This window comes from Acinonyx jubatus, chromosome B3 (genome assembly GCF_027475565.1).
Source record: "Acinonyx jubatus isolate Ajub_Pintada_27869175 chromosome B3, VMU_Ajub_asm_v1.0, whole genome shotgun sequence".
Taxonomy (NCBI): Eukaryota; Metazoa; Chordata; class Mammalia; order Carnivora; family Felidae; genus Acinonyx; species Acinonyx jubatus.
In genome coordinates, this window is record NC_069386.1 from 43,353,378 (window position 1) to 43,379,083 (window position 25,706).

Genomic DNA, 25,706 nt, shown 5'->3' on the forward strand with positions numbered 1-25,706 from the left:
TTGCTTACCTCAGAGAGCATAGGTTCTGGTTGCACAGGCAAGACAAAATGGGGTAGGTTTTTTGTATGCTTGCTTCCTTGTCTGCTTGTTTGGTTTTGATGCCTTATTCTAGCCATAAAGTTTCAGTGGAAATAGGTATGGAGAGGGTATGTCTGTTAAATTCAAAATGTATCAAGGTTAAAACTAAATCTCCCTCTTATAAAATGCTACCTTCAAAACAGAACATTAACCATATCATCCAACGTCTTACGGTATACATCTAAATTGTTGCATCATCCAGATTTCAGCATGAAATGATTGGAATCTTTATTTGCAAAGGGAAGAAATAAGACTTCTCTCTCCTTAGCCTGTGAGAAACTTTGGTCAACAAGTCATGAGTCACTAGCTACTTTGATTAAAATGATAGACGTTCTAAATCCCAACCATCCCAAAAGGCAGCTATCACAGGGAAAGAAGAGAACACACTTCTTCATCTCAAGTGTTGGCCACAAAGTCCAGGGTTCTCCTGGTAGAGTTCATGCTCTCGTTGAGACTTTAATTGTCCCTCAAGTTCTTTGTAGTTTTGAAAATGTCAACATGAAAAATATTGCCCTGGGGAATTCAAAACATAAATTATAACATTAAGCAAATAAGAGAACCAACTTAGAGCGGGAGAAATAATCTGGCTACAAATAGCAAGAAATATAATATCAGAGGCAGAAAACAAAAATGAGGCCGGGTGGCTAAAACATGGCCTGATAGACACGTACAGTCAGACTCTGCACTAAAAGCCACCCAAAGAGTACAGTGTCATGAAAAGTCCCAAGGCCCAGAGGCATCCTCATGTGGTCACATTTTGCCTCTACAACCACGGAGGAGTAATGTGGCCGTGAGCAGGCTATTTAACCTTTCTGAGCTCCGTGTGTAAAATAGGGACAATACTACATAGCTGAATAACTAACGTCGTGTGGGTGCAAGCCCATGCTTCCCCAGGATCTGGCTGATCGATGGGCAGTCAGTGATGACAGTGCTCTGTGAGCAGCCTTGGCACGCCTATCCCTCCGTGGGCACAATGGCCTTCATCTCCTCTGGCCCTCCTCCAGTGTAAGGCTGCCCTTGATATTCACTTTGGCCAAACAGAAGTCATTGTTTGCAAGACACGCTTATGATCTGCTTCATGTCCCAGGCATGTTCAAAACACACACACACACACGCATACACACACACACACACACACACACACACACACACACAGTGTCTCCCAGAGGTCGACCCTGTGTCTGTGACTCATACGTGGCAGCCAATTTTCCAAGCAAACTCAAGCACTATAACAAGGGTTTGGGCTTTACCCAATCAGTTGGGATTTGTCTGCAGGCTCATAGGTCATTGCCCCTAGCAAGCTAAAAAATTCACTTTCAAAGTGGTTCATAACCTGTAGAAATGAAAGCGCACAGTGTAACATCTCAGGTAAAAAATCCGATGTCACTCAGATCAGGCTTACCAGCTGAACTCTGGTGATTATGAAGTGAACTCTGTTGTTGGAAACCTGCGTGAACATTAAAGTCTGTCATCACTTTTATTGGCAGGTGCCACGGGCTCAGACAGCAAGAGGGCAGGATGGGAGAGTACTGCCGAGCTGGTCAAACAGAAACAATGGAGAGAAGGAGAGCAAGAGGCAGCAGAGAGAATTTTGATTTTTCTAAAAATGGAACTATTTGTGTAGTGGGGAGTCATGAAAACTTATGGCCATGTGGTTTGTGTTAAGTGTTTCACAATGGTTAAATGTGTTCTAGCACTCGGTGGAAATGGGATTCTCTACCAACTAATTGAATGGAGGAGAAAAACATGGGAGGGATTAGTTTTCTAGAAGGAAAATGAAAATGAGAAAAAAAAATCATGTCACTTTACTTCTATTCTCTGTTGGGGATTTTGAGAAGATTTATCTTGGCTTTTCTGGAAGGACACATATGCAAATCAAAGAATCGTCAGATTTGAAGATTAGCAGGGAAATTTGAAGTAGCCAGGCTAAACTCCCATCTATTCTCAGGACCCTCCACTCAGCATCCAGCTTAGGCACAAAACCTGTAACAGAAGATGTTACCTTCTTCATTTCTTTTCAACGCAGCCCATTATACTTATGAGCCAGTCTGGTTTTTATTTTATTTTATTTTTTTAGTTTCGTGAAATTTTTTTAATATGAAATATATTGTCAAATTGGTTTCCATACAACACCCAGTGCTCATCCCAACAGGTGCCCTCCTCAGTGCCCGTCACTCCCACCACCCCCCATCAACCCTCAGATTGTTCTCAGCTTTTAAGAGTCTCTTATGGTTTGCCAATCTGGTTTTTAAAAAGTTCTTCTGTCTACTAGGCAGGAAATCTCTCTCCCTATAATCTCTACCTATTGGCCCTACTCCTACCTTTCTTACGCTATTGACTATCTTTAATAATTTTGCAATTGGGAAAAACTGGAGCCAAGGTGGGGTCAGATAACTTGTACATCATGTCATAGCTACAAATGGCAGAACAGAGATTTAAATCCAGATCCGCCTCACTGCAAATCTCCTGTTCTTTCTATATGTCACCTAGCCTTTCAATCTAGGCAAGAGAAAGGCAGCCTGCCATCAAGCACGGGGGACAAGTCTAAAGACCCAACAAGAGCGGAGTGCAGAGGAGGGAGGGAAAAACTGGTGAGCGCGAGTGAGATGGAGGCGGGCAGGAGGACACCCCTCTCTGATTGGGGTTACACTTTCTTAAGCCAGGCTGACTGTGGTTATCTGACTATAACTCACATCCAGCTATTGACAGCTTTCCACCTGGTGACATGCTTAATGGCCCATGAAATTCTAGCCCTCAGGGCTCAAGCCTGATATTTATGGTTCCCCACATAAACCTAAAGTGGATTGTAAATGTATCTCTCTCAGATTTAGGTGACTAAAATGGCTGTTCGAAACTCTGGAAGGGATAGTCGACTTTATGGACATGATGTACCAACTTTAAAAAAGATTAGGGTGGGGGAGGGTACAGAGAGCCGCTGCTCCCAGAAGCCTCCTGGAGTGAGAGCCGCCTTGTGTGCCTGAGGGTATTGATGTTATGGAAGAAGAGGGCCAGGTAGGGGGAGGCACATCAATTTTGTGCCATTGAATAGTCACACATATCGTATGATCAAAATCCATTGTATTGTAATGAAAAAAGGGAAGCTGTTCAGCACAGGGAGCTTTTCCTAAGCTCCAAAGTAAGCCAAGTGGATATCTGTATAAATTAGGCACGTATGTAGTAGGAGATACCTAAATAGGAAGACTGTGCTTGTTGAAGATTTGTCCTTGCTAAAGTATGGATAACCTTCAGGAGACTGTCTCCAGAAGCAAGCGTCATTTGGTGTTTCTGTTTAGGTGTGCGCGTCCTTCAGACTTGATGCCTCTAGAGCCAGCTGTTTCCTCATCTTCGGCTTCTCTGATGTGAACTTGCACCGTATGCAGGATGTGACTTAAATTTCACCAGCAAGTTCCAACATGCAGATTTTAAAAGGAATACTCCCATGAAAAGATGGGGACATAGTAACAACAACCAAGTGACCACATTTCCCGCTACTGCATGCCCACTCCCCATTTTAATTCTTTAGTATTTTTTTCCAAACGTTTCTCTCTCTTTCCACCAATCATAATGTGGGTTATTAGAAAGGATGTAGTTAGGAGCCGATCTGGCATGTTAGTAAGAAGTCCGGCATGAGAGGCTCAAAGACCCGGGTTTGAATCTTAGCTCTCCTACGTACTATATTTACTGTGTAACTTGGGACTTACTGTCTGAGCCTCAATGTTCTGATCCGTCAAATGGGGGTAAAAACACCAACGAAAACATTGTGAAAAGCATGAATGACACCAAGAACTAAAAAGTAATAGGTTTATAAAACAGGAGTATTGTTTGCCAAGGGGTGGTGTAGTTCCCCCTTTATTGCGGCAGAGAATTTGCTTGACCATTCAACTGTGCACCAAATCCTCTCCCCAGGGACCAGCAGAAAATGGCAAGCTTCTTCTGAGTGGAAACAGGGCTCCCCAAATAGACTCTCTGGTCTCCCAGTTTCACCCAGGAGAAAAGGCATTCTCCTAGCAGGCATGTTCACACCATGAGCAATCTTTCTCACCCTCTCTCAGTGGACTTCCTCTCTCCGGTTTTTGAGATATCCTGGCCTCAAGGACAGAGCAGTGGTTTGGAAACAAATTCAGATTTGAATGCATCCCCTCCCCCTTGCTGGGGGTGGGATTTCCAGGCTGCCTTTTCTGAAGATACTTTGTGAGTAACCTGAAGTCGTTATGCCCTCCTGAGGTCGATGTATAAAAGCCAGCGCATAAATAGGAACTAAGGCTGAAGTAAGCATAAATGTTCCCCCATCAACTTCAATAGAGAAAGGCTTGTTTGATCCTCTGGAAACTTCCTGAAACTGAGCTGAATATTTGTTTGTTTTGCGGTAGCTCCCTTTTTTTTTTTTTTTTTTTTTTTTTTCAAGCCTTGTAGTGCATGGCTGTTGGTTTCTCTGTTTAAAAGGAAAGTGCTCTTTCTCAGTAATGATGCTCGCGTTCTGAACTTGGCAATACCCACTTCTAAAGGCCATTTCATCATAAAGATAAAGTTCTGCTAACTCTTAGACCTCCACAGATAGAGGATGTGGCCAGTTACCATGACTTGTGCTTACCTCCCAAAGGGTGGCATTGGGAAGACACAGCCTAAAAGCGTGTGACAGAAAGTTTCTAGATTTATTTTCACATTGAAGATTTGACCCCGCTGGGGAAAATGTCAACATAAATGACGCTGCAAACAAAACCGTAGCATTCTGACCTTTTAATCACCAAAGACACAAAGACCAAGTTAAAGTGAGTTTGCTGTTCTGTTACTTTCTGAGGGCCCTTCTGGTCATTAGCACTGTTGTTTATTATTGGAATATTTGTGGAACTTCAGCTCCACGGATGCTCCGTCCAAATTAGACAGCCCAAGAACAATACGTGGAGAAAAACGCCCAGGGGCAAAGCAGGGGGATCATTTGCAGGAGACAGTGATAGTGGTGAGTCCTTCCTTTTGGCTTCCTTTCTGGTAGATGTGTATCAACACCATAAAACCAGCATATGATGTCGAGGTGACAGTTCCTAAGACAGAATGTTCTGATGTTGGAAGAGCTAAGAAACGGCATGTCAGGCCTGAGATGCTTGGCAGAGTTTTCAGGTACATGTAGTGTTTTCCTACACCTTGTCTCCAAAACGCTAATGTTCCCTGGTGCCTGTGTTTCAGACCCCTCAAAGTGTGGGAGACAGCACTTAAGGCCATGACAGCAATGGTCAGATCCCATCTCTGTAGCCTGTGAACACAGGGGAAATTTGCCAGGTGTCAGATGTAAGAATCGTATATGCCATGGATTTTTTTTTTCCTGGAAGCAATTGGAAACCAACTTAGTGACACTTAAGTCCTTCACCTGCTGCATCACTGTAGCCAGTGGGTGTGAGCCAGAGTGGTACCAAGAAGGGCCCTCATCAGAACAGCCGTGAGAGTTACGGGCTCTGGCTTGGAGTGGAATGTTATACTACGTTCAGAGTCATGGCAACTTGAACTTGGCAGCCATATCTGCTTCTGACATTACAAGTGCCTCACAGCCAAGTGCACCTGTGACGAGAGTTGACCTCAGAGTGGGATGTCGATTGAGAAACTTCTTTACTGTAGCTAACGATTCCTCTGGACTCCTTTTAACAGGTGGATGGTTAAGTAGTAGTTTAAGTGTTGGAATTAGCCGGCACTGCTTTTTGCCTCCCATATATTAAGTGTGAGATACCTATGGAATCGCTGAAAGCTTCCCCACCCCCAAATAAGAGGGGTGCTTAGAACTAAAAGGACGTTTTCATATTGTCTTTTGTTTCCATTATCAATGTATATAAAATTAACCCCATTTGAAATTGAGACACTTCCATGAAGTTAGTAATAAGTTCTCTTTGCAAAAGGGGTATTTTTCAAAGGATTGTGCAGACCGTGTTTCGTGATAGACAGGTTCCAACGTATTTGCACCCCTCAGAACATGCTCCATTTGCTTTCATGTGTTGTGATTAGCTGTGCTTAATCCGTAGCATGTGGCATTTTTCTATAATAGTGCTTCTATAGAAAATTTTACTCCCGGCATGTTGGAGACAAGTTATAATGCTTTGGTTTAAAAAAAAAATCTGTCCAACATTTCCAACGGCCACATTTTCCTAAGAAAATGATGTGTGAGCGCCTAAGGTTGAAGTTCCAAAAATTATTTTTGCATTTTCTTCAGGTGATTTTTTTTTAATGTTTATTTATTTATTTTGAGAGATGGGGGTGGCAAAAGGGCCAGAAAGAGAGAGAGAGAGAGAGAGAGAGAGAGAGAGAGAGAGGAGAGAGAGAATCCCAAGCAGGCTCTGTGCTGTCAGCATGGAGCCCAACACAAGGCTGTGTCCCACGAACCGTGAGATCATGACCTGAGCTGAAGTCAAAGGTCACATGCTTAAGCAACTGAGCCACCCAGGTGCCCCCAAGTGATTTTTAAATGACATTGAGTAATGGTATTAACAGCGCATCTAATGTTGATGTAATTAGGATATATATCATATTCTACTAATACCAATCTTCTTTAATGTTTGCATATATTTAAAATAGCATGTGGTTTTACTGCCTATCAAGTTTCCCATTTATCTCCACCTCCTTCTGTGATATGTGTGGAAGGTACCTTCGTGTTGCATACAAATGAGACACTGTCATGCTTTCCAAAGTCTTCCATCCTTCCCTCTCTCTCCTCCCTCAGTCGGCCTCATGTTCAGTTAGCCAATCAAAGTCAACGTTACATTTTCCCCTTTGGCCTACGTTCTCCCTCCTCCTTATATAAACCTTGGTGGCCCCACACCTCTCCAAAGCCACCACCACACCTGGCTGGGCAGCCTGTAATAGCCATCTCACACTTCCTCCTCCTCACCTGATCCATGTGGCTGACCCACCTGCCTCCAGGGTGTGATGCCAGGGATTCTGAAGACAGCTGGGGCAGGATGAGGGTATAGAAGAGGCGCTGTGTAAATAATGGTCACCTTGTGGCCTCTCTTCTTCTCTCAGCAACAAACACAGCATATGACACGTGTTTTCTCTTTCTGAACACCTTTGAACTCTGAACATCCCTAGCACAGAGACAGCCTCTATGATTAGAAAACCAAAAATGTGGGACTCCTGGGTGGCTCAGTCCATTAAGCGTCCGACTTCGGCTCAGGTCGTGATCTCACTGTTGGTGAGTTCAAGCCCCGCGTTGGGCTCTGTGCTGACAGCTGGGGGCCTGGAGCCTGCTTCAGATTCTGTGTCTCCCTCTCTCTCTCTGCACCTCCCCTGCTCACACTCTGTCTCTGTCTCTGTCTTTCTCTCTCTCAAAAATAAATAAACATTAAAAAAAAAGAAAGAAAAAATGTCGTGGTAACAATATGGCTTTTTGGTAACAAACCACTTGTTCGGTGTGCTTTTCTGTCTCTCTCTTACCTTCTCACTCTTGCCTCGGGATTACTTGTCCTTTTGCTCAATCATCCAGCCAACAATTAGCAACAAAGCCAAGGCCCTGGCAGTGATGGAAACCCTGGACCTGCCAAGGTCTCCAGGTGCTGAGAAGAGAGGTAGGTGTCACAGAGCCAGGCTGAGTTGGGGAGTCGCTTTTGCAAAGGTTTACAAGACCCTCTTTTTGGGCTCAGGGAACCAACCGCTGTGGATTTGCTCACAAACATTGTGTCCCATCCGCGAACCTTGTTTCTGAGCAGATTTAAAAGTATAGGGACTGGGATAAAAATTGAAGGCCTCACAACACATCTGAGCATCAGGGAATCAGGGAGAAAGTCTTTGTAGTCAAGGAAACTGAGACCTAGAGGTAGCAAGCCGTACACACAAAGTTGGCAGCAAGGGCCACAGAACGAACTAGAATAAAAGAAAAAGTGTGTGGTCCATTTCCCCGTCCGTACCAAGTGAGCCATTTTAGAATGAATGAGAATAGTAGTCGCACTTTTTCACTGGGTTCCTCTTCTAGGTCATAAACACTTCCTACCACAGGTTACTGAGCCCAAAAATAAATACGGGAAGAAAATTCTTTGCGTGTGTGAGGCACTTTGTATTTTCTGCCTCCTTCTCAATCCTTAATTAAGCTTTGCAGCCACCCTGTGAGGCTGGTCATTACCACTGGGTGAGGAATCGGAGTCCCACAGGAGCTATGTGACTTGCCCAAGCATACGAGCCAGACAGGCCGGGCAAGGTGAGACTCCCAGTTTCTGATGCCCACGCCCCATATGCAATCCAGCCTCGTCACCCCGGGTCTTGGCACGGGGAAGAAGTAAACAAACAAATGACTATTACATTGCTTTTACTTCTGGGGAGCGATGGGTTCTTATTCAAAATAGGTACAAGGGGAAAAACAAATGGTATGTCACAGCAAAGCTGTTGGGGGAGAGAGGTGCAACTATTTAGGGGCTTGGGGTTCTGCTCTTCCTGAAGTTATGTGTCCCCCTCTAAGTTTCCCTTTATTGTTCACGTACCCAGGATTTATTCAGCAAAGGGGCCACATATCTTGCTGGCCAGTGGGGATTCCAAAGCAATACCATGAGGTCGACTCTGTTGTTTTCAGGTTCAATACCATGTAATACCATGTGATGTGTGCTGTAATACAGATATTTATGGAGACAGATGGGAGTCCGGAAGAAGAAAATTACCCTCCCTGGGGGTCAAGGAACGCTCCACAGATAAAGTGACATTTAAATAGAACCTAAAGAAAGAAGCAGGAGTTTGCTAGTTGGAAACAAGGGAGAAGAGCATCCGGGCAACTTGGTAGAGGTGTGATAAATTATGGCTTCAGAATCCACCCCCATATTCAAATCATGTTCCCTATAACCTTCAGTGTAAAACTAAAACACATAATAAGCTCAGCCCTCAACTCCAATGTCAGATTAGGTCTCTCTGTCCTTTCAGAAGTCTCTCACTGCACTTTCCCTGTATCATACGGAAAGCCAGGACTTCTGAGAGCTCCGAGGTTTGGGAGTTTAAGGGGAAGGCACCCAGGGCTGTGTTTCCAGTCATCCCTGGCTCTGAATTGATGCACTCCACTGATTCATTTCCGTTCATTTGATGTCTTTTCTACAATATGTACCTGTCTCTCTATGTATACACATATGTGCGTATATACATGGATATATATGTACATACATACATATGCGTATGTACACATGTATATGAAATCCACCTCCTACTTGATTTAAAAAAATCTATTTCACTGAACATTTTACTGGGGGCGGGGGGGCGGCGGGGAAGGATGGGTAGCAAACAATGGATTTCTCTTACAGAAACATAAACCTCACATGGCTCCTGAGGGACCTTCTTGTCACAGCCCTCCAGCCACCATAGGTGGACCCCCATGGACTGTTTGTACTTCAGTCACACTGCCACATGCCCTCTTGTCTTCTGCCTTTGTCCCTTCCTCCTCTCCTGTCTCTCCGCTCTGTCTCACCCGGAGGTTCCTAGTTTTCCCTCTCCCCCTCTTCTCTCTCCTTCCTCCCCTTCCCCCACAGCCCTGCTTTGTGCAGTTGAGTTGTCTCTTGGTTCTTATTGCCTGCATCTTCAAGGTCACCCCTTATTGTGGGATTGTCCTAAGAAACACAGTTCTTTTCCGAAGAAAAATTTTGATATTACAGTGGTTTTAATTTCCATTTGTCTGTGTGTGACTCACCATATCCCTACACGTGGCCTAGTCCCTGACAAGAAGTGGGCAAAATCAGTATTATCTGTTCTCTGAATTAGTTAATCGATTAAATAGTGCTTTTAAAAGATCTGTCTTATCTTGCTGTTTGACTATATGGTAATGTTGCCCTGAATGCTGGATATAAGGAGGTTTAACCACCTTAATAAGACAGGCCCTGTTAGTCCCCATTGCGTGGTGATGCCCACCAGTCACTAAAGCCAGATTGCCCAAATACTCCCAAGGCCACATTTGTTAAGCCAAGCTGCTAGGTGGGCAAGCCTGCATAAAGGCCAAGAATGGAAGGACATATATAAGCTGCAGAAGAGAGTTTGCCTGTTGGGAAAGAGGAAGAAAGAAGCATGGGAGCAGGCACAACCATAACATTTAGTTTCTTTTTAAAAGAGCCTAGGGTTGCCTGAGTGGCTGAGTTGGTTGAAAATCTGACTCTTGATTTTAGCTCAGGTCATGTTCCCATGGTCATGGGATTAAGCCCCATATCGGACTCTGCACTGAGCATGGAGCCTGCTTGGGATTCTCTCTCTCTCTCTCTCTCTCTCTCTCTCTCTCTCCCTCCCTCCCTCCCTCCCTCTCCCCCACTCATTCCCCCTCTCTCTCTCCCTCCCTCCCTCTCTCTCCCCCACTCATTCCCCCCCCTCTCTCCCTCCCTCCCTCCCTCTCCCCCACTCATTCCCCCTCTCTCTCTCCCTCCCTCCCTCTCCCCCACTCATTCCCCCCCTCTCTCTCTCTCTCTCTCCCTCCCTCCCTCCCTCTCCCCCACTCATTCCCCCCCTCTCTCTCTCCCTCCCTCCCTCCCTCTCCCCCACTCATCCCCCCCCCTCAAGAATAAAAGTAAAAACATTTTAAAAAAGAGCCCAAGTAGCAATTGTAAAATCTTGGAAATAAGGATGTACATTTACCAGGTCTCTGCATTTTTATATGCTTTAAATATTTTGTAGGTTAAAAAAGATTCCAAAATTGCAAAAAAAAAAAAAAAAAAGGAAAAAGGGAATCCCGTACCATAGATGCCCATTGAAATGGACCTGCTAATGAAGAGGTATTTCAAAATATGATGCTCTTCCAAGAAGAGAAGTATCTAGGGCCCTCAGCACCCCAAACAGGAGATTGCTCTCAACCACTGTTATCAGCATAAGACCAAAACCTCAAGATTCACAAGAAGTCTTTGTTGCTTGAGGTCTGTGTCTCTTACCACTGTTATGTGATTAAGTCGTGAAAGGCCTGTAAGGACTTCAATATGTGTCCACAGAAGCATTCAGGGGGAGTCCCCAGTTCTTAGAACAGCCTGATGAATTGTCCCCTCTTCTTACCTCACTCTCTCTGCACAGGGAATGTTACAAAGGACTTTAAGGAATTTTCTCAAAGTAGTCCCGTCCTTATGTCCTTTTCAAAGCAACATGGAAATGGTATGAAAATATATCAATAAAACAAAAAACATCCCGGTGGCTTCCCTGCTATTCTCATAACTTCCTGGGAAGGTGAGAAAGATGCACAGACATTCCTACAGCCACTTTGGTTACTAATAAGTCTCAGAGAAGCCTGTCACGAGGTTCTGTCCAAGTTGCCCCACACTGTCCTGAACCTTCCTTCTCAGTTTATTTATTTGTTCCCATTCTAGAGCAGCCAGCAAATGATTTCACACCTTTTTGTTTAGCTGCTAAAAGCAACACAATAACTCCCCTCAGGGCTGCCTCTGTGGGTTCCAAAAATAAAATGGGCTCATTTTCATGCTAAGCATGCAAAGGCTCGTAGGAATTCTAAAGAAAGGCAAAGGAAGGAAAGGAGGAGAAAAGAGGGGTCAGGCTGGGGGTGTTGCTGTGGAAGGTCAGCTTCTGCCTCCAGTTACCAGCTGCCCCTGCCAGAAGGGATGGGTAAAAATAACAGACCGTTCTTAGGCTACAAATTAAAAGGTGATCTAATTCAACCCTGTACTCTCCAGCCTTATCGGCTATCCCTAAACCCAGGGTTATGCTTGGAACACAACCTGTCTTTCACCAAGGATATAGAAGAGTAGTAGCCTCCTTCAGCTTTCCAGAGAAGAAATCTCTTGGGCAGGAAATAGCCAGTAACTTGCTTCCAGGTGAGAATATAAAATCACGGATCTATGAAATTCTAAGTTAACTTCCGAAACTCAAAGTTTTCTGGGCTTGAGCTGTTATTTAAACGGCACTCATCATATCCCATATGTTACTGTTAGAACGGTATGTGATACAGATCACATAGTATTATTAGTCCCTGCTAGCCAGCCTGGAATGTGTGAAGAGATTTCCGTGAGAGCTTGCTGGAAGTGTCTGTGCTGCCCACCTGCAATAAGAGGAATCCTTGTTCCTCTGCCTGCCCCCAAATTTAAACATCCAGTGATGGTACCTGCTCGTTGTATTTACGGGCAGGCTTTTGCTTATGTATGAAGACAGACTGTTGGAAATTCTCTCCATTTGTTGAGTCAAAATCTGCTTTCCAGTAGCTTCTACTCATTGGTTCTAGATTTGTCCCATGGCAGTTGCAGCACAGATCTGCCTTTTTATGAGAAAGCTTCAAATATTTGACAACTGCCAACCTTTACAATCTCCTCTCCTTTCACTTAAGCCTTCCCATTTTCTTCTGTTAACACGGTTTCCAGTTTCTTCCCTAGGATGTGATCCAGCTTGCACAGTAACCCTCTTTTTTTTTTAATATTTATTCTTGAGAGAGAGAGAGAGATGGAGTGCAAGCAGGGAGAGGGACAGAGAGAGAGAGGGAGACACAGAATCCAAAGCAGGCTCCAGGCTCTGAGCCACCCAGGTGCCCCCACAGTGTCCCTCTTGTAACACAGCCCAGAAGTGGACTCACCTGCCCAGAGCACAATGGTATGAATACCTCACTGAGCCTTAGAACATACAAGTCACAAAGCCTGAGTTTACCTGAGCCATTTCTTTTAGCAGATGTGTTATGCTGTGGAATCATATTCCCTTTCAAGATCTGTGAAGAATGGATGTGCTAAGCCAACTGTAAATAGGATTGCTCAGAAAATCTAAATGCTACCAAAAGGAACACAATTTTTAAATAGTTTAAAAGGATCCCTTTACATACAAATACTCCACATGCAAATTATAAGTCCTTATTTTTTTTTCGTTAAAGCAGATACCCAGAGTGCCTCCGTCTGGCAAACCTAATATAATTTTTTCTATGTTGAGTATTTGAAAAATTTCTAAATTATGTTTCTGTAAAATTATTCTGGGATTCAGACTTTCTGTTCAAGGAATCCTAGAATCTTTTAGAAATGGAAAGGGCATAGAAAGACTGTCAAATCTACTCACAAACTTTTAAGAAGATCTTACCACCTTATCTTACGTATTCATTCCTAATTCATTCACCAAGTGATTGCTGAGTACTTACTCTGCTCCATGCATTGTTCTAGGCTTATTCAAGATATAGATATAGATATAGATATAGATATAGATATAGATATAGATATATAGATATATGTAGATATATAGATATATAGATATATAGATATATATAGTCCCCTTTGTTCAGAGTTTACATTCCCAAGAGGAAAACGGACAAGCAAAATTTCACATAATTCTAGGTTGTGATAGGTGCTCTGAGGAAAGTAAAATAGGCTAGGATAGACACACTAGGTGAGGAAAGACAAATTTTAGGAGGGACCACCTGCCCGAACCGTTGAAAAGGTTTCAACCGCTGCAGAAGCTGGAAGAAGCTTCTTCCAGGCTATGGAAACAGCAAAAGCAAAGTCCCCAAGGTAGAAACAAACTTGATGTGTTCTGGGAAGTGAAATTAGGCCAGTACAGTTGGAAAATATTAATAGAAGAAGAAAGTGATAGCAGATGGGAGTCAAAGAAGACAAAGATAAGCAGGGACTAGATCGCACAGAGCATCAAAGGCTGTAGTGAGAAGCTTGGATTTTATTCTAAGTGCGCTTGGAGGGCTTTAGATAGGGGAGTGGCATGATTTAACTTACTTTTTTTTTTAAAGTTCTATCTACCTGCTGTGCAGAGACAGATTATACAGGGTTTAAAAACAGAGGGAGAGAAACTAGTCAGGAAACTATTGCAGTGCCCTGGCAAGAGATGACAGTGGCTTGTACTGGTGCGGTAGCCATGGAAATAGAAGTGGGTACATTCTGATTATATTTTAGAGGTACAACCAGTAGGACTTGCTAAGAGAAAAACCACTGGAGTCCAGGGAAGCTTAGGTGACTTGCCTAACAGGGAAGAAGGAGAAGGGCACCGAGCAAAGATAAGTACTTAGCCGTGCCATGTACTTCAATCCTATCATTAGTCCTAATAATACTGTGAGAGAGATATTAGTTTACCTACGTTTTATATAAAGGACCCTGAGGCTCAGAGTATTTCAGTAACTCCAAATCAGACATAGGGTCAGGTTAAGGTAGGATCCAAACTCAGGACTCTTTGACTAGGTATCTCATAGTATCTTCCCACTCTACCACATTGTTTTCCAAAGTGATGGCAGAAGGGGGACCTTGAGGGCAGACTCTGGGTTAGAGCTCCTTCTACACACCTTTTCTTCAAAGTTACTGATGCTTAATGAGAGCCACTACCGTCATTTGCTACAGATGCCCCAGTGTGCCATTATATTCAACCAAAGCTGAGATGCCTCTCTCCTCTTTCCATTCTTGCCCCCTTCCCTTGCAGCTCACAACCTCTGAGTGGAGGTCCACTCCTCTCTCTTGCAGTTTAACTGCCAGAGACACGAGCCCCTGGACCTGCCTCCCTTCCTGAGGAGCTGTAGCTGGAAATTGCTTGTGCAGGCCGATGACAACTTATCTATATTTAGCAGAAAAAGTGGTGGCAAGGATCTGTCCAGCTCAATTTTTTTTACAGTTTCAATGTTCAGAATCTCACAGACCATCTCTCCCGAAAGGCACATTGGCCCTGACAGTATCTGAGTGGAAGGAAGTTTCCTCCATCTCACCGGGTTATCCACTAGAAGCCTTGTTCCAAGAAATTACGTGGACGCCCATCCTAGAGCAAAGATGTGACATGCGCCGTGCTCCCCCACCCCCAACACCAACAGCTGCTGGCACTGTAGGCACTTTGATGACTTTCAAGTGTTACTCTAAGACAGGAAAACAAGCACGGAAGGTTTGAGGGGGAAATGGACTATTACATAATTGTTTATGTGTTTAAGTGATACGTACCGCGCTTGATTTTTATTGCTTTTCAATGTGGCATGGAAAAGAAATACAAAGTGCCGTTGATGGTTTAAGAGCAAAGATAAACTTGCCTGGGGTGGGGAGGTGAAAAAAGTGCGGCAGGTATTCTCAAGCGCTTAGTATGATGAAATCATTGCCACGGAGGCTGATTATCACTTATACTTAAAGTAACTTCATTCGAGGATGAGGCACAGTTTAGCTTTTCTGGAGCCCGACTAAACCAGATAGGGTATATTGTCCATGACTCTGACCCTCCTCACTGTTGGTCAGCCAGAGAGAATTATCTACTAATGAAAAGCAGAACGATTAAGAAGAGCAAAGAGAACAGGATAGTGGAGACCGTTAAAGAAAAATGGGAATTTTCAAGACAGTGAAAGAGCGCCAATTGGATCACAGAAAGGGAATTTACAGGGGAAAAGAATTGTGTCCAGGGAGCACTTACTTACACACAGCCCTCTACTTTCTGACACGCAAGATGTATCAATCCTTGGTTGTCAAGAGAAAGAAAACCTACTGTGAAAGGGTTTTTATTAGCTTTAGAAATAGAAATTTAAAAAAAAAAAAAAGGTTTTTTCATACCTGCTTCAAGTCCCCAACTTCATTTTGGATTAAATCTTATTCGGAGGAAAAGCACTTAGTTTAGAAATGTCCTGTCTCATTTTCACAAAATCTCTTCTAATGAGATGAGTTTTAGTGTTGCTATATTTACTAAGGAAGAGAGATGGAGAAGTAGAAAACCCACTTTTTGTACCATTGTACTTCTTGGGGCTAAAGCTTCCAATATTGTATTCCAGAAGTTAATTAATTAGCAGACCATTATTAAGGGGGCAGGAAAAACATATGGAATTTGGGGTAAAATGAAAACACAATTAAACTTCTAAAAAGAGAAAGAAAAAAGTCACCTAAAACCTCAACACTCTAAGATTTCACTGTTAATAAGCCTTAAAAAACAAAACAAAATTATTTGGCACATCCTTTCTAGAACCTTAATGGGACCACTGTAATTCAGGCTTTCTCTCATGTATCATTTTGTGACAGTTTCTGGCAATTTTCTACAGGTCTATGGGTTGGTATCTTTACTGGTGCCCCCGAAGTCCAAGCAGAGGTGATCTTCTAGCATTAAATATCTTAATCTCCTCGCTGGACATTTTCTTTGCTTGAGATGAACAAAAAGATATATAATTCTTCTTTTTTATATCACTGTTCCCATGACTATCAAGAAACCAAGAAAGTCCTTCCTGATTTTCTGTGTCATAGCATGAGCTCCATCCTTCATAGACACAAGAAGAACTATATTTTTCAACTAAGACCTGAAACTTCAAAGGCAGACATCCTCTTTAAACAGTTTTCTTTGTATATCATCTTGGCCATCTTTTAAGGAATTCAGTGTAAGAGCTAAAAAGAACTTCTAAAAAAATTGGGGGTGATGAAACTACTGGCAAAAGAATAGGCAAAGAAATCAGTTAGAAAACCCCCAGATACAATCTTGCGTATGTAAGAATAAACTGAAATATCTATATATGGAATACATAAAAAAACTGTAGGGACAAGTAGTCAGCAAGTGACCCTATGATAATTGTTAGCTTATCAGGAAAAGAATTATTTTTTATCATACCATATAACAAGATCTAGATAAAGAAATATTATTTTTCAGAAGTTAAATAGCTAAAAGAGTAATCTCTACATATTTATTCTAGGTGGGTGAAGATTTTTCTGTACTTTAAAGCAATGGAAGAGGTCACTGAGTAAAGGGTCAATAAGTGGAAATATAGAGTAATACAAAATTTCCGTGTGTCAAAAATAACCATAACAAAATCAGAGGCCAAAAAGCCAAATGATAAGAAAATGTATTTTTTTTCCAAAATGGAGGCACAAATCATCTTATTATATAGTGTCTATATAAATTAATGAGCGTATCAGATAAAGGTCATGAGCTGACAATTCATAGAAGAGAAAATACAAATAGCTAATTATACAGTAAACAATTTTTAGCCTCACCAGTGAATACCAAGTTAAATAATAGGGACCTAACAAAGTAGCAAAGATTTTCAAATTACATTAGTCAGTGCAGTCAGAGTTTCAGGAAGACACTGATACACTGTGTTAATACAAATTAATACGTTAAAAATGATTACACTCTTTGATCTGGTGTTTCTCCTTCTATTAGACTATTCTAAGGTATTGATTTAAGGGGTGCCTGGGTGATTCAATGGGTTAAGCATCCAACTCTTGGTTTCAGCTCACGTCATGATCTCACCATTCCTGGATCGAGCCCTGGGTCAGTCATAGCTGTCGGCGCAGAACCTGCTTGGGAGTCTCTCTCTCCCCCCACCTCTCTGCCCTTCCCACATATGCATGGTGTCTGTCTTTCAAAATAAATAAGTAAACTTAAAAAAAAAAAAAAGAAAGAATTTGAAAGGCTAACATTTATGCATACACATAAAACGTTAATTTAGGTATGCCCTAAATGTCCAAAATTAGGAAAATTATTAACAAATTATAGCACAGTCATATGATGAAAAATTATACTGCCATTAAAACAATATTTAAAGAATTAATAATGGCATGAGGAAATACTTTTGATGGATTGAACAAAAAATGGTGTGTGAAATTCTCTGTAAAGAATGATCTCAGTTACATGAATATAAATCCTAGGAAAGAATACTGGAACCATTCTTAACTGTGGTTGCATTTGACTAACAGGATAAGATTTGGTGATGTTTCTGCATGCTTCTTTTAACGTCTTTCTAAATTTCAAATTTTCTACCATGTGTATGTATTATTTTTAGAACCTTATGAAAAGAAAGAAAAATTGAATGTGAAGGGGTTTAGAGCCTGCCACCCTAAGACATGCCATTCTGGGGTAAGGCTTATTTTGAGCCTCAGTTTGACAATTGAGGAGAAACAGACTCAGGACAAATTCTCTGGCCTCCCCCTCTCTACCAGGAAGGGCTGGAGGATTCTTAAAATTTTTTTTTTAACGTTTATTTGTTTTTGAGACAGAGAGAGACAGAGCATGAACGGGGGAGGGGCAGAGAGAGACGGAGACACAGAATCGGAAGCAGGCTCCAGGCTCTGAGCCATCAGCCCAGAGCCCGACGTGGGGCTCGAACTCAAAGACCATGAGATCATGGCCTGAGTTGAAGTCAGACGCTTAACCAACTGAGCCACCCAGCCACCCCTGAGGGCTGGAGGATTCTTAACCACCAGAGACTATTCTAGCCTCTTATCAGCCCAGAGTCTGCACCAAAGGAATCTAAATAACAAACCTTACTAAAAACAATCTTTATCTTCCGTCGGTTTCCCCTCGTATATCTCTTCCTACAGTTTGCCGCCCCTACAAGTCTAAAACCCTTTTCCTTCGTCTTGTCACTTCTCTACAGGTGTATCTTTCTTTGAGTTATTCCTCATTAAGTATTCCACGTGTTGTGTGCTGCATGAATCAATAAACTTGCTTGTTTTTCTCTCATTCGCCTGTCCTTTGTCAATCTAATTTGCAGGAATGAACCCAAGACAGGTAGAAGAAAAAGAAAAATTTTCCTCCCCTACAGACTACTACAATGATGATGATGATGATGATGATAATAAAAGAACCAATGGTAGGCATCCTTCTCCTTCAGCAGCTTCAGACTGCCTTCTACTTGATGGCAGGCCTAGTTGGATACCTCCAAGCCCATAGAGGCACTAGTATGTACTACGAGTCAGCTTACTCAAAAGGGCAGATTGCTAGGTGTTCTGGGGGAGAGGGTGGATAGCTATTGCCCTTCTTTTTCTTCTTCCTCCAGGTTTAGTTTCCTCTTCTCTTTCTTCCTTTCTCCCATACTTGATCCAAGTAAAAGCCAGGAATTATGAGCACCGTGCCTCAACTCCTTTCTCAAAGTGGTGACATAGGGTTGCTTTCGTCTCTTTCTCCCAGTCTGATAAGATAGACCTGAAAAGGAGAAGAACACGGGTTTCCTACGTGGGTAGAAGGAATGGTCTCTGTAAGGAATTGAACGAGCTTCTCCAACCCTCTTCTTGTAGACTGCGTCTGGATATGCACCGAACACACTTCCTGAAGGAGTTCATCCGAGAAACAAAGGGAATGTTTAACCTGAACAAAAATATTTTGGTATTTCACTAGGGTAACTCTTAGGGCGACAAACCCCGTGACTACTAATGCTACCACACCACAACCTCTAAGTGAGGCAGATCTGAAAATAAAGGCATTAAGAATGTAGTCTTGCCTGGAGTTGACTCAGGCAGAGAATAGAAGACACAAAGGCTCAGAATGTGTCTCCAGCCAAGTCCAAGGTTTTATTTTGTTCTGTTGAAATTAAAAGCAAAATGCAGGGTGTACTTTCCCTAACTTATTTGCCCTAACCATTTCAAGCGTGTTTCTGTTGCCGAGGGAATTGAGGGCCAAGTCTCTGATTCATTTCCCCGATGCAACAAAGCATCCTTGGGAGAAAGCGTCACTGTCTTTCGCATGCATTTGCAAAGCCTTTAAGGTGTTCTTTCCCCTTTAAGTCTCATAGCTGTATTCTGATTGCAGAAAGCACATTTTAAATCAGTAGAGGCAAATGGAATCAAAATCTATCAAGAAACGCCTTTTTAAGGATGATAGCTTCCTCCAGTTTAATTACTATATTACTAATTGTGGCTATTTTCTTCTTTTTTCTTTATACCTAGAATCCAGAAACTAGGAAAATCTAGCTTTCCCCCCCCCCCCCTCTCTCTCTCTCTCTCTCTCTCTCCTCTCTCCTCTCTCTCTCTCTGGATTTGAAGCTCTCTTTTCTTCCCTCTCCCCAAAAACAACAAAAAAATTTATTCTAGTCAGGCTAAAACACATAATTCAGCAATATGCCACCATTACCCTAAGGTTTAATGTTCTTTCCACTGAAAATAAGTAAAAATAGCACATTGTCCTCAAACTTGGTGGTTCAGAAGAGAAGCACATGGGGAGAGGATAACCTAACAGCTATCTTTAAATTGCAATTTGAGGGCCACAGTTATTCGCACTCTTCCCTTGCCCTGAGGCTGCACACCCCGATGCGCAATGCCATGGTCATGCTCGTGGCTGCTTGGTCTGGGTGACAGAAACCATTAAAGACAAGCACAGGGCCCAGCTGCCCTTCGTGGGTTTTATTAGCTTACTTGTGTAGGAGGAAAACGGCGTCTGAAGGGCTCTGGACTCGCTAACCAAAATGTTAATGGCTTAAAGACAGTGAGAAATTAGTTAGTGAGATGTTTATCAAGTACCTGGAACAAGAGTTGACTTTCTGTGAAACATCACCCTGGACCCGAAGCCAAAACCTCTGTCTTGTCTTCAGTTGGACCTGAAAAGAATAATCATGTCAGAATTAGTAAGGCAAACAACAGCAAGTGAGGAATGAAAACAAGCTGATATTAAATAGAGCTGAGAGCAAAATACCTAAGCTTCAGTCATTACAGAAGGGGTGGGATTTAAGAAGTTAAAAAAAAAAATGGTAGCACTCCTTCTGAATGCGACTGTCTGGTGGCTTTGAATCTCTCAGGCAGGACTCTGAGGGGTTGCAACTGGGAGGTGATGTTAACTGGCCTCCTTAGAGTTCCGGTTGAAGTGATTTTTCATGGGAGTGTATGTGTTTCATATCTTTTTTTTTACTTATTAGGTAAGACAAACAATTACAATTTAAAACTCTGTCACTACAGGGGTGCCTGTGTGGCTCAGTCAATTAAGCCTCTGACTTTGGCTCGGGTCATCATCTCGTGGTTCACGAGTTCGAGCCCCACGTCAGGCTCTGTGCTGACAGCTCAGAGCCTGGAGCCTGCTTGTCTCCTTCTTTCTCTGTTCTCCCCGTCTCACACTCTGTCTCTCTCTCTCTCTCTCAAAAATAAATAAACCTTAAAACAATTAAAAAATAAAAATCTTTAAAGTTTCCCTGGTAAAAAGTCTTTATATGTGTTTCTCAAGAAGAAACTATATACAAGACTTGGGTTGGGAAGTTGATTTTAATCATGGTTTCTGTTAATAATTCAGCAATTCCACACGATTCTCCACTTTTACACTAGAGTTTTTCCTTGTGTAAAATGGGAAGGATGATAGAAAGTCTGAACTTGGGGACTTGCCTTTTGGCCTGCCCAACGACGCCTGCCTTTTGGCCAATACCCAACTCTTCTCGGCCAGGATCACACATTCTGCCAGTTCACAAGAGCCAGAATTACTCATAACTACTAATTACTTGTAGTGTCAAAGATCTCTGGATTCTCTGATGAAGGGGCTTTAAGTTCCATGTCATATTATCCAATTGCTAAACGTTCGTTTTACGGACATAGGGACGAAGAGCACAGAGATCAGGCTGTGCATCAAAGGAAGTTTAGAAAAGCTTAGAGAAAGGTTTTCTGTGTATTCTAAGTGGAGGAAGTGCTTCATGGTCTGACAAAAGTCACCTAATATTTCCACACAATAACCTTCTCCGAAATGAAATACTTAAATTAGATAGTAACATAAGGTCATCAAAAGTCGACCTTCTCTTTCCTTTACTTGAAAGTGCTCTGTGGTTCTCTCCTAGCAGCACAAACCTGTGTGATGTGTGATATTGGTACTGTCATTTTACTGGGGCTACCACGGCATCACCTGGTCTGGGTGTTCTCAGATCCCAGGGCCTGCGCATCATTGGGATGGAGTTTTCACAAAACCGATGACTGTACATCGGTTGCCAACTTTCTTTAAGAAGCATTGCTCTTTTGGGGCACCTGGGTGGCTCAGTCAGTTAAGCATCCCACTCTTGATTTAGGCTCAGGTCATGATCTTACCATTCATGAGACTGAGCCCCAGGTTCTGCACTGACACCATGGATACTGCTTGGGATTCTCTCTGCCCCTCCCAGTGGTCTCTGTCTCTCTGTCTCTGTCTCTGTCTCAAAAATAAATAAACATTAAAAAAAAAAAAAGTACTGCTCTTTATTCTAAGAGTGTGTCCTTCCTACTTTGGAGATGCTCAGATGTTACTTTCTTTTATGAGTTAACAATAATTGAAAGTGGCAGTGTGGTATTTTTTAACATTTTATTTGATCAGATTTAAACTTGGCAACAATAAATATATTAATCTTCTCACAGTGTCACAACTTTCATTTCTTTTTACATTTTACTGGTCTGCAAAACCCAAACTCTGGAAAACATCAGTCTGTGGCTCGTTCTGTCTATATGGTAATAGGGAGGATGCAGATAATTGCCATTTTCAACCCAGTATATCACATTCCTTTCCTACTAAAACATGTGTCCCAGCCAGTGATAAGTAGGACACCCAATGTGGTTGAACTGTATTTATGTCTCTACCCTCCACCATAGGGGTTCCTAAAATTAAGCAAGTGAAAGGTCAAAAAAGGAGGCAGAGGAAAAAAATAATCTGGATAACAAATGAACTGGCTAGTTAATGCAGCCAGTGTCAAATGACAGGAATAAAAGCATGTTCCATGCAATATTTGGAACACACTTACACTAACGAATTATTGTTTATTTTTAATTTAAATTTAACTGGATTTTCTGTAGTTTATCTGGCAATCCTATATCCAAGATTATATGACCCTTTAGAAAATACATAGGTACTCTATCATCTAAACTTTTCACATTTAGATATGAAACCTAGACAACATAAAGACAACTAAAAGAGTATTTTAGTAATAGCCACTTATATGTATTTCATGAATAGCTATTTATAGGGAGAGGCTACTTCAATTCATATTTTATTACATACGTCGTTCCTTTTTTATTTTAAATGTTTATTGATTTATTTTGAGAGAGAGCGTGATAGAGTACTCACGAAAGCATACCAGCCTTCAGCTGAATCAGAAGAGTAAAAGAAGTTACTTTGCTCCCAGTTGGCTGACATTATGAATGAGCTCATACGCAGTGTTTACAAGTAGTTCCTGCCGAGCCACTCAGCTGCCCACTTCTGAGCCGGCTGCTCAGGTGATGCAGAATAGTTCCCTCCAACCCTCTCTGATGTTTCAGGATCAGAAAGGTTGTGGGTGGGAAGTAAGGAGGAAAGCTAGGATCCTGTGAAATGCTCTTTGATGGACTCAGCTTGCAGCCAACGCAATTGTTCTTTGTTTCTTACTTTTCCTTCCCATGGTAAAACTGACACAAAGTTTAAAAGTCTACATTTTTCCCCCCACCATGCTATGTGGCAAATGTAGATTTCCTCACCTTAGCTTGAAACAAAAGTAATAATAAAACTGTCAAGTAGCACTAGTAACCTCTCTGGGTGATATTTGCAGGGAAATTACTTTCCATCTACAAAGTTGACACCTATTTTCTGTTAGGGAAATGAATTTAGATGAGCTCAAGATTGGCAGGGAACTAGGAGTCTAGGTCAGATACCTGGTGTGCCTTTCATTACAATGAATGTGAATGTGCATGGTGTTTTGTTTTATTCTCCCCCTCCCCCCGCCGCCACCTCAAGGTTGTTGCAAAAGTAATGCGAGGGGGGAAAAATACGGTGAACAGTGTTCATAGATTCGAATAAATGGAGACTAAAGATCAAAATGTAGAACCGGAGCCGATTTTGTGGTCAGTCCTCAGATGGGCTGCTTAGGGTTGTCATGGGAAGCAGTGTTAGGTCTCACCAGGCTCAGGCGCAGTCTACCAGACTGACTCTGGGCAGGTTATGTTGTCCTCTGGACATCAGGTTCCTTCCTTCTCAAATGAAGGGACTACATAGGCTAATACTAATATGGCCCCTTCTAGCTCTGACGTAAGGAGGCACAGGGGAGAGGACGAATTTTGGAGTTACCAGTTGTGAACAGAACTCATCCACTTACCCTCTGGGGATTCGAAGGCTATATTTTTGAAATAACAGACTTGCTCTCTGATCTCGTGTGCTGACCTTCCGATGTACAAGTGCAATCATTCTTTACGCCTTCCTCTGCCCAGCCCTGTCTTGTCAGAGAAAGATCAGTTGGACCATGTTCTTGGTCTTCCTGGGAACCCTGTGAGCTCTGTCACAGACTGTCCCTCTGGACTCCCATACACACAGGTCACTGTTATCTTTCTTTTTCAAAGCTGTTACTTAGGTTGGATGAAAAATAAGCAGAGTTCAACCATCATAATTATTTACACGGGTACACAAAGACGACACGTCCCATGTGTTTTGTTTTTAAATCATACTCTGGACTCTCAGAGTTTCTTTGCCATGTGCTTTCCAGGCCTTTTCCCCCTGAGCTTATTCCAGTCAGAATCTGTATGAAACACTGCATTGGTCCGTGTTTTGAAACTGAATTCGGATGGGAAAATACATACTTTCCAAGGTCGGCGGTGTATACACAGATTCTGTCCTTTATAACCATGTAGGAAACATGGTGGAAAATAAAGATTTCTTTGGGATCCTTTCCATTCTGAGCCCAGAATGGAAACAATTGCATTCTTCTAGATATCCTCATGCTTCCGAAGATGGCTGTCCTTTCCTAGTATGAAATCCTATCGAAAAATCCAAGTGTTCACCTTCCGTGTTGTCCACAGTGTGCTTTTTTCCCTCGCGTTTGTGCCAACACCAGAGAAGTTCATTGGGGAACCTCCCTGGCCTCTCAGGAGCTCTTGTGTTGTTCTAATTCATGGGATACATTCTCAATTTATGCAGACATTCCTCCAGCCCCTCCCCCTTCCTTGACCCTAGTTTTCCCTTATTCCCCATTCTTTGTCCTATGAACCCTTGTTGCCCTCCCCAAGGTGGAAAATTACTGGACAACCTCTACCTCTGTGCAGCCCACACCTAGAGCATTGGCCTTTGCCCAAGTTATGCCACCCCGTTTGAGATCACCTGACACCATTGTGATCAGTCTCATGACCTGGCAGCATCCCATCTGCCTGCCTGGTTCACTCTTGCTCCATTCAAGTGCCTCTTACCAGCAGGTGCTCATGCGTCTTCTTGTCACTCAGGCTCATCCAACACCCACCCTTTTATTCATTCAACAAGATAATTCAAGTACCTCTGTTTGCCGGGGAATGCACTCTGCCAGAGTAACTCAAAATTCACTACTTGTCCTCAAGGAGCTTAGACTCCAGGGAGGGAGACTGACAATAAAGGGAACGATGAATTATCGGAAACATTGAGAAAAGTTGTGAAGAAAACAGACAAGATCTCTGGACACAGTGGCAAGTTGAGCCTATTTTGGATAATGTCATCTGCAGAACTTGCATTTAGCCCTGCACCTAAACAATGAGAAGACATCAGCCATGGGGAAAAGAGGAGTTGGAGGTGTCTCTCAGGTTTTGGGCTCAGCATGTGAGCAGACTCTAAGGCAAGAACCAGCCTGGTATGCTTGAAAACTGAAAAAAGCCTCTCTAAATCCTCCCCACTTTTCCAGGGCCTTCCTTCACATAGATCTTTGCTGACTGCACCCACTCACCCTCGTTAGTCCATCTCCTGAGATGTCGTAGGTCATTCTCTCAGTTCCACTTATTTGACACTTGTTTGCATGTTGCCTTTTATTATTCAGCTGTGTGGAAGATCTTTACAGAACTTGAGGTCCATACTTCATCTCTCCAAAAGCATCAATCAGGGTTCTGTTTATATAGGAGGTACCAAAGAAGCACTTGAATTTAATTCTGTTCAATAACCATTAATCAAATGCCTGGTCTACACTAGGTGGTACATGCTAAGTATTTAGCTCAGGGCTAGTGTTTAAAAATAAATAAACCCCAATCTAGCCATGAGAAAAAAAAACATCAGATAAACCCAAACTGAGGGGTATTTTACAACATACCTGCTCAGTATGACTGAAAGCTCTCGAAGTCATCAAAAACAAAGTTCAAGAAATTCTCACAGACCAG

General features: G+C 42.5%; 1 protein-coding gene and 1 long non-coding RNA gene across 4 annotated transcripts in view; one reads left to right on the forward strand and one right to left on the reverse strand.

Annotated features, from left to right (window-relative positions):
* RORA (RAR related orphan receptor A) overlaps positions 1-25,706 on the forward strand; it is a 714,362-nt gene that overhangs the window by 550,955 nt on the left and 137,701 nt on the right. The window lies entirely within an intron of this gene.
* On the reverse strand, positions 1,206-24,766 carry LOC128315928 (uncharacterized). Its single transcript, XR_008299139.1, has 4 exons — positions 23,699-24,766; positions 20,157-20,233; positions 12,640-12,697; positions 1,206-2,061 (listed from the first exon to the last, which is right to left on the reverse strand). It is a non-coding gene; the product is annotated as an uncharacterized LOC128315928 (long non-coding RNA).